Raw genomic sequence first — 9,475 nt, forward strand, 5'->3', positions numbered from 1 at the left:
TACAGTCAATAGGTTCCTGTGTCCTGGGCAACTATTGCACCACAGTGAGCCTCAAAAATCTCATGGAGGTATCGTATGATTTGAAGTGTGGTGGTATTCATTTAATGGATATTTATTTGACTATGTATTCGTATCTTTTAATATATTTTCTTGAAGAAAGTATAATTTACACTGTTTATATATATATATCATATATTATTTGGTTATTAAACCAATCTGGCTGGTCGGATGATCTATGATCCAACTTAGATTAGGTTTCATAATAAATAAAAATATTTATTTTGTTTAATCTAGTCAAAACTTAATTGACCCGTAATTCTATTTTAACTTCTTTTCTATATATAAAAAAATGAGTTAATTATAGTCAATTAAATTTAACCAACCCGATAAGCGACCCGAGTCTTGCTCGGTTATACCATCTAAAGCCAACTGTTTGACCACAGTTATGGCTCTTTAACTCTTTTGAAGCAGGAAATTTCGCTTTCTTTGTGCTGGCAGTTTGAAGGTGATCATCGAGCTATCTCATCAAACTTCAATATCAAACGCGTACACTTTATTTATTGCTTTGTTCCCTCAATGCAATGGCAGTGCAGGATTTGTCTTGTAATTCCTGTCTTGCCAGCTAATTTCATGTTCAACACCTCAAATCATTTTCTATTGCCAGATTTCAACTCTCCCGATCATGGGAAATTAAAAAAAAAAATTATGAAATATTAATTAAAGCACGAATGATCCATCTCTAAACAGATCGAAGAGATGATATCAATATACGCAGAAGCGAAAATTACAAGTAGAAGACTAGTTCCAGCAACAGATTTTGTACTTAGATGAAGACAATCTTACAAAGAAAAATCAAATGAAATGGAGGGCTTTCAACATGCACTCATTACCCCAATCCTAATGGTCAGAGCAGTTAGAGATGAATCATTTTGTTTCTTGAAAAACTTGGTCATTTCTTTTAACCCTTTTACGGGAACTCGTGGTTGTCAATTATATGAGGGAGGGCTAATAGAAAATGGGTTTTCATGTCTTTCAAACATGATTGATTGTTGATTTTAGCCCTATAGTCCTTCCCATCAGGCTGCCTGATCCCCTTATAAGTAGACATTAGACCCACTAGAATTACTCAAAGCTTCTTGTTTCCTCTGCCTGAAAACCCTCTCAAAGAAGCTCCTTCTCAACAGCCTCATCAAGATTCAAATCATGAGGACTTGGAGCCCTTTACTTCCGCTTCTAGTTTTCAGTACAATCTTGCTAGCCTCGCTCCATTCTTCTACTTGTAGGCATGTCAGCTGGGCTACCTATGAAGAAAAACAGGAAATTAACACCAAGCATCCTCTTCCAGTTCCACAGTATGATCTGCCTGGTATTTCTCACACCGTGAAATCCATAGATGACAAGGTCAACAAATTGTTTGGAGGATCTCATAAGGCTGTCCCAGGTGGACCTAATCCACTTCATAATTGATTTGGATTTCTCAATTTTTGTAATCTGTTTCCATGAGAAGCTCCCAGCGTTGTCCTGGAGACAGAAAAATGCACTTTGGTTCTTGTCAAGAGTGAAAGAACCGTTGTGGTTCTTTCATTCTTTCCATGAACCGAAGTTAGATTCAGTTGTAAGAGTAAATCATGGATTAATTACCATGTTCAAGTTGTGTGGTGCTAATATAAGCTCATTATGTTTCTCACGAGCCTGTTGCAGTAGTAGTAGCAATTGTAAACTGTGCATCCAAGTATTAGGCTCCGTTTCAACCACGTGAAAAGCATCAATTTGATGCTTTTGATGGTTGAAACGTGATTTCAGTAGCTTAGCCAAACGCATATTTAACTGATGTATCATACAGCTCAGTCGAAATTATCAACTGTATTATCAATTATCTTTTGTTAACTTGGATTGCTTCAAGAAAATTATGGTGTTCAGATAGCAAGGAGATAGCCAGTGATCAAAGCACTGATTACCCAGGGGGGCAGTGTAGCCTCTAGGTGGTGGGACTGGAGAAAAGGCTACAAACACTAGGCTGAGGTTGACAGTTGACTTGTTAGTTGCTAGAGTGCAACCTTTTTTCTTCTTTTCTCATCCTTTTCAACCAAGAAAGTGGATCGTGCATGCATACAAATCCACTACCTTGTTTAATACTATTTACAAATTTCGAAGACAATCATTCTTGGCATCTTGCATCAGTAATCCATATGGCAGAACACGAGTTGTATCAGGCAGTTGTTCCAAAAACATTTTAGCATTGAGCTGCCGTCTGATAGTTAAACCATGAATTCATATTGGCAGGAAACTGAAATATTGTAGCTATGAACATCCACTCCCGAGTCCCTATCTGCTTGTTGGTAGGATGATGGTCAGATGTGCTTGATGGTAAGGAAAACTTACATAAAACTAACTGGAAATATCTTGAAATTAATCATGTGGATGACTAACTTAACATAGAATAGAAAGATATGAAATCTTCACATTGATCTGTGTTATGCTTGGTAAACATTATTAAAGAGTAATTTAATTCGAATAAATGCCCTCCAAGAACTAGCTCAAGGCGGTGAATTAAGTCAGCAGGTAACAAGATGCATCATAACAAGTCCCGAGGGATAGGTCTTGTGATCAAGGAGGTTTGTTCCATCTCTGAACTGTTTGAAGACGACCTTTAAAACCAGCATCTAAGAGAATTTTATTCTTCCGATTACACCAAACCGACACGAGGACATGCTTTTAGTGTTCTTTCGAGAAAAGATTTGATGCAGAAACTGACTCGAGGATACCATTATCGTCGAGGGAAAAATGATGCATCATATTGAGCTCAATTCTAGACAGGATAAGCTGTCCGAATCGATTTTTCGTATTCACAGTTCACCAACTATATTATAAGATTGGTTCAAGTGTCATGCTCTGTTCTTTCTGCATCATCTTCATCCTAGAGATTGGTTATTAATTTTTTCTTCCCCTAACAAAATCCTACCCTATGTGTAGTTGGTGCCCACCTACTCCCTCAGCCATCCTCCGGCCTCTTCAAGATTCCAAATTATGCTTGATGCTTCCATCCTCACCAGATTAAATTTTCACAATATTTAAGGTGTTGATTTTTGTGTAACCTTTTATGTTTATTTCATTCATAATAGAAAAAATGCAGCAGGTCAAATCACTTCACACGCCAAAAAAATTGTGAATCGACGTCATTTCTAGCTGTGTCGATTGATCCTTATGTCATCTTGTCCTGGCTAAGTTGGCGAAGCCTGCACGCTGACACAATCAACTTGGAGTTATCAGGTTTGACACATACAAAGCCGGTGAACTGGTAATCTATACTTTGTTTATCTAATCTACAGATTTCACGTCTCGCAATGTAATGTTTTTAAAATTCAATAACTCGAAAAAATTGATCACAAAAAATAACACATCGAGAGTTTATACAAGTAGCTAAACCAATCTAGTTTATATAGGAAAAAATAAACTGAAATTAACTAGTAAAAAATATAAAAAAGAAATTAAAAAATAGATAGGGAGATAAAGAAAATAAAAAAAAAGTAGCATCTTCTAATTTTAATTTAAGCATGAAAACAAATTATTAAGATTACATCTAGGGAAAAGGCACGGAGTATTCAACTTTTTTAAAAAAAAAAATTAAATCTTGGACTTAACTTTATCCAGAAAATTTGGAAGCATTGAATATTGCCTTTTTGTGAGACAACAACAGAAAGCATATGCCATTCTTTTTCTTAACAAGAACATTACATTGTAACAAAATATTGTGGATTTTAGCGTTTAAATTATGAAATATGTACTAATAAACCACCGAGTGGCATGAAGGGTCAACACTCAACACCAGTAGTATTCTGATAAATTATACCCAAATTGGCGTGTGCATTCCGTCGTCCACCTAATTAGGGGAAAAAATATTTTATTCAGGCAGGGCCTTGAGACTTTTTTCAGAAAACTATAAATAATTAGGTGAAAGTCATGCTCTTTGCTTCACAATATGTTCTACCACACAAAGTCTTCTTGTGGGACTTGAAAATCTGCCATGTTCAACCAGCCTGGGACCTGTTTTCGATCCATTAGGTTTTGAGATTTCATTTTTGTATGTATTTTCAGCAGAAATTTTACCTTTAGGCGAGTACTGTAAGGCTCGGTGCCTTTCTCAGGGTGCTAGTTAACTTCCTGAAAGAAATCATCATCAGCTTGTGTTGTTCTTGGGGACCGAATCGATAACACTATATGGATATGTTATAACATTCCGCAGCTTCGGTTTAACTTTTTTTTGAAGTATTTTTTAGTTTATTTTTCATCTGAAAAGATATTAGATTGATGTATTAATATAAATAATAACAAAAAAACATCATTTTAATATATTTTTTATTTTTTTCAAATATCTGCATGCTACAGTACCATACACACATCCAATTTATATAATAATTTTCAAAATTCAAACTCATTTTGACTTGTTCAAACGTCAACATGTGATTTGAGAGACTTAAGCCAGATGTGCCCTCAACAAAGTATTTGAAAAATTCTGGATTGATAATTTATGAATGTCAAATGTTGAAAAAAAAAAAAAAAAAGAGGTCTGGCTGGCCTCGCCTGACATGGCTCCCCTATAAAAAAACTTAAGAACCTGCCTCACCGGACACAAAAACCAAGAAGACTAGTGCCTTGTTCCTTCTTCTGTAAAAATCCATTATCCCGTCTATCAACCTCTCTATCCCCACCATTCACATCATGAAAAATAAAAATTCTCAACCGTTCCTCATTTTCCTGATGGTGTTCCTGGTGCTGGTCCACGGCACCACTTGCCGCCATATCAAACGATCTATCGGAAACGGAGAAACTGAACAAGGGTCCGAAACCAAACATTCTTCTGCGTTTCTACAAGCCCTTTCTGCCATTCTTAAGGCTTCAGAATCCAGCAATAACAAGATCAAGGAAGTGCACTCGGTATCACGCAGGCTTGTTCCTTGTGGACCAAACCCGCTTCACAATTGATTGGATCAACACGATTACACTCTGATCTCATTTATTGAACTACAAAGTACTGTTTTTTTATCCTTAGATTTTTAGAATAATCTATGCATAATTTCCCATGTTAGATCATTTCTATACGTCCAGTTTTGAAGACTACTATATTAAAGCTTTTTTTTCTTGGCGACGATTATACAAACTTCTAGTGCCCCGTTTGGGAACAGCAGTGCAACCTGCGTTTCTAAATGAAAAGCATTAATTTTGAAGCTTGCACAGCAGGTACAGGTGCAACCTCGTTCCAAACGGAGCATAAGAAGTTGAATAGGATTATGGTGTAAGGTATTGCTAGACTGTTTCATTCTTTTCTGTTTTGTACTGCTAGAATAATGGATTTCAAGAAGTAGCTAGATAATTCTGTTTTGACCAAAATTATTGATCTTTGTATTGAATTAATTATTTATGAATAGGTTTATTAGCCAATGCTATGATATTCCTTTGCAGCAACATTCTCTGGATGATCATGAACAACTCTTGAATTGTTTTGTTTTTCAAATGCTTGCAGCCATTATTCCTGGCCTCCTGCCCTCAGTTCATGTACCTAAATTACTCACATTTTCATCTTTCCTATTTTTTTCTTTTCCTCACCATGTTCTTATTTGTTAAGTATATTGGCTCCCTACATAAGGGCCCATTATGCATTTGAAAATTACTCCAACATGCTGCAACATGCCCGTTCATCAAATTGCATGTCATTTTCAATCCCAGAATCCAAATTGCCCCAGGTGCCTCTTGCATCAAATATCATGAATTTGGCACGATGTTTTTATCCATGGAGCTAGGTTTTATAAAGCTAGATAGACCAGCAGGCCATCCCGAAGCCAAGACTGTTTGAGGTTGGAAAAAAACCAAAAAACTTGAGTTGAACTGATTAAAAATTTGAGTTAACCAACCATCTAATAAACTCGAGGTAAAATATCACATTAATTCATTTATTTTTTAAAAGAATTTAATTGAAATTCTTTTAATTTTTAAAAAATTAAGGTCAACTTAAATTTATCCTCATAACTTAACTTGTAACTTAAATTTTATTTTAGATTAATTTTAAAGTTGGATATCTATATAATAAGACACGCATATAAAAAATTAACAAAAAATAGGTAGCTATCAAAATCAATGAAAAAATAAGAGCAACTGATGGAACAGGAAGAGAATCAATGGAAAGATTGAAGAAGGTTTTTTTTTTTTTTTATTGACTCCCGAAATTGCTCTTTCTGTTTCCATAATTTATTTTTGATGTGACACATTGGTGTCCAAGTTCGCAGTCCATGGGCTTAATGATATCATCACAAGTACAAATCTATCGAGCAGCATTCACGAAGACGAAACATTATTTAGACTTTCCCATAGTATTAAAAATTCGATAATTTCATATTATAATCACTTGATTTAACTGTTTTTTAAATTGTATTTAGTTAGTGATGAGTTTAAAATTCAAAATGTTTAAGAACAACATTCATATATGTTAATTCAAGTAATTTATTTTATTTTTTATAATTAAGATATTTGATGACATGAAATGAAAAATCTATAAAATTTATAATGTGTAGTAATACAGGCGTAATAATAATAAATAGTGCCTAATAAGTAAGGTAATCATACTTAATACTTGCAAATGGTAAAATAAGTAAATAATTTTATGGGAAGAAAAAATATAATAATATTTCAAAGATAAATAATCTAGAAAACTCATAAAAAATACAATAATGGTGGCGTTTAAAAATTCATTATGTTAAATCTTAAAAATACAAATCTCACATTGACTTATTAATAAATAAGAAGAAAAGCACCGATTAAAAAAATTCAAAGTCAGAGATACAGAAAGGAGGGAAGGAGCAAATCTCCCCTGGTGCCAGGCTCGACTCTTGTATTGCACAAAAATATGATAAGCTTTCCTCTCGCTTAGAAGGCTGTCCTTCCTCCGAGCCTGCAGGCCCAAAAGACACATCCTGTAGGTATATACGAAAGGCCCAAGGCCCGATTTCTGTTTGTCTGGTGAGTCAACCTGGTCTTGGAACGAGTACAAGTGTTGCTAAATATCTCAACAAGGCTAAAGCATAATGCCGAAAGTCTCCATCCCCATCTTAGCCTTGAAGTCTTGCCGATGATTGGCTTGCAGTCATTACAATTATTACGAATAAAACTAAAAGGTAATAGTAGTTTAGTAGTTTTACCGATATATTTTTTACCATGCAATCCAATTTTTTTTAAAAAAAAACAAGTAGTTTAAAAAAACACTGGGTGAATTTTTATTTTTATATCTTTATTACATGTATAATTACTTTATATCCTTAAAAAACACATAGCTAATGTCTGACGGTTTTAAAAAAAATATTCACATTTTATAATGTAGTTTAATTACCCTATAGCTTTAGGAATCAACTTCTTCTCTTTTTCTTTTTTCGTTTTTTCTAAAATAAAAGGATATTTTTAGTTTCTTGATCTCAATTTTTTTATAATTATCAGATAGAGTTAAAAATATTATAATTTTTTATAAATCGATAAAGATAAAGTGACTGATATATACAGATGCAAGGTACTTATGTTTTTTTAGTGGTGTATATAGCGTTTCTAAATATCTATTGGTCATTTTCAAGAATGATATTTGAAGTGACGCATAATCTTTTACATATTGGGCTAGCATGTGTTAGTTGGGACAAGGTGAAGCTTTGACGATAGTTATTATTTTTTTCTCTCTTCTCCATTTTAAAATGTGTGATGGCCTTATAAAATTGTAAAGTAATTCTTAATATTTTAATTATATTGAATTTAATTTAGTTGTTTTTCAATTTTATTTATTGACATTTTATTTTTTATTTTTTTTCAAATTTAATCTTTATTTTGTTAATTTCTATTTATTTTTCTTTTAATCTCTTTTCTGGTTAGATTTTATTTTTTGATTTCACCCCTAATCATTTGATTGTATTTCTTTTTTTTTGGTTGAATTTAATCTATATTTTTATAATTGTAATTCCTTTTATTTTGAGTTCTCTTCTTAATTTTTTTGACAATGTTCGATACTCATTATTTAATTTTATTGATTTTTTATATTATATTTGGTGCTTTATCATGCTTTTAAAACCTAATTTAGGAGTCAATTCCTATCATGTCCCGGGTCATGGGTTGGATCAAATGATTACGATTACCAATGTTAATCAGATTTTTTTTAATAAAAAATGGTAAAAAAAATAAAGAATGTTGACATGATTTTCCCATAACTAATCGCTTGATTTTTTTATTCAGTTAAAAAAATAAAAATAATATTATTTTAATAAAAAATTAATCAAGAAATTTTTTTTAGTTATGATCATATTTTTTTATTGTTCTTTCTTTGTTTTGGATTTTTTTTTCATCTCTTTCAATTTGATTTTTTTTTTATACATCAAATATTGTACTATTCTCTTGGTTTGTTTTTATTTTTTTTCAATTTTTACTCTTAACATTTTATTTTATTTCTAGATTAAGTCCTTATTTTTTAATTTTTTTTTTAATTTTTTCCATCAACATTTTTTTTAATCTAATCTTGATTATTATTATTATTTATCCTTATTTTATTTTATTTTTCGATTAAGTCCTTTGCAATTTTTTTATTAGTTTTTATATTAGGTTTGGTTATCATTATTTTTATTACTATTTGTGTTCTTTTTAATTTTTTAATAATTAATAAAAAAATTTAAAATTTTTAAATTTTTTTTGGTATCCTGTATGATTATCTTAGTCTTATAGCTAGAGTTATTAATTTAAAATCTTAGCCTAACTTAATTTTATTATTTTTTATTTTATTATTTGATATTATTTTATTTGGCATTGAACTTTTTACTTTTTATTTTATTATTTGATATTATTTTATTTGGCATTGAACTTTTTACTTTTTATTTTATTATTTGATATTATTTTATTTGGCATTGAACTTTTTACTTTTTATTTTATTATTTGATATTATTTTATTTGGCATTGAACTTTTTACTTTTTTTTTCTATCCCTTCATCCAGGGTTATTTTAAATTGCTAATTAATTAAGTTAATTTAGATTAATTTGAATTATCATTATTTAAATATATATTTTTTTGTTAAAAAAAATTAATCTATCCTATCCTGCAACATGGCACAGGAAAAAAAAATCTTGAATATTTCTAATTTTAGTCAATGGGGTGTTAGATCATCCGACCAGACATGTAGACAGGACAAGAACGATGATGCTTCCAAGAGACAAATCCAAGAAAACTACATAATTGGACCACATTGCAAGTAGCATCAAATTCCAATATCACACTATCCATTAACTTAATTTTCCCAACATTGAAGAAATTAGAGTAGCCAGGAAACAAAGAAAAGAAAAGAAAAGTTCTTGAGTGTTTAGCCACACAATCATTTACACGACACGTAAAGCTTGCATTTTTTTTATTTATGTGGAGTGTTTGGGCCAGCTTGCGTGCATATATATATACAACTTAAGTATT

This window comes from Populus euphratica, unplaced genomic scaffold, assembly GCF_000495115.2.
Source record: "Populus euphratica unplaced genomic scaffold, PopEup_1.0 scaffold1000.1, whole genome shotgun sequence".
Classification (NCBI taxonomy): Eukaryota; Viridiplantae; Streptophyta; class Magnoliopsida; order Malpighiales; family Salicaceae; genus Populus; species Populus euphratica.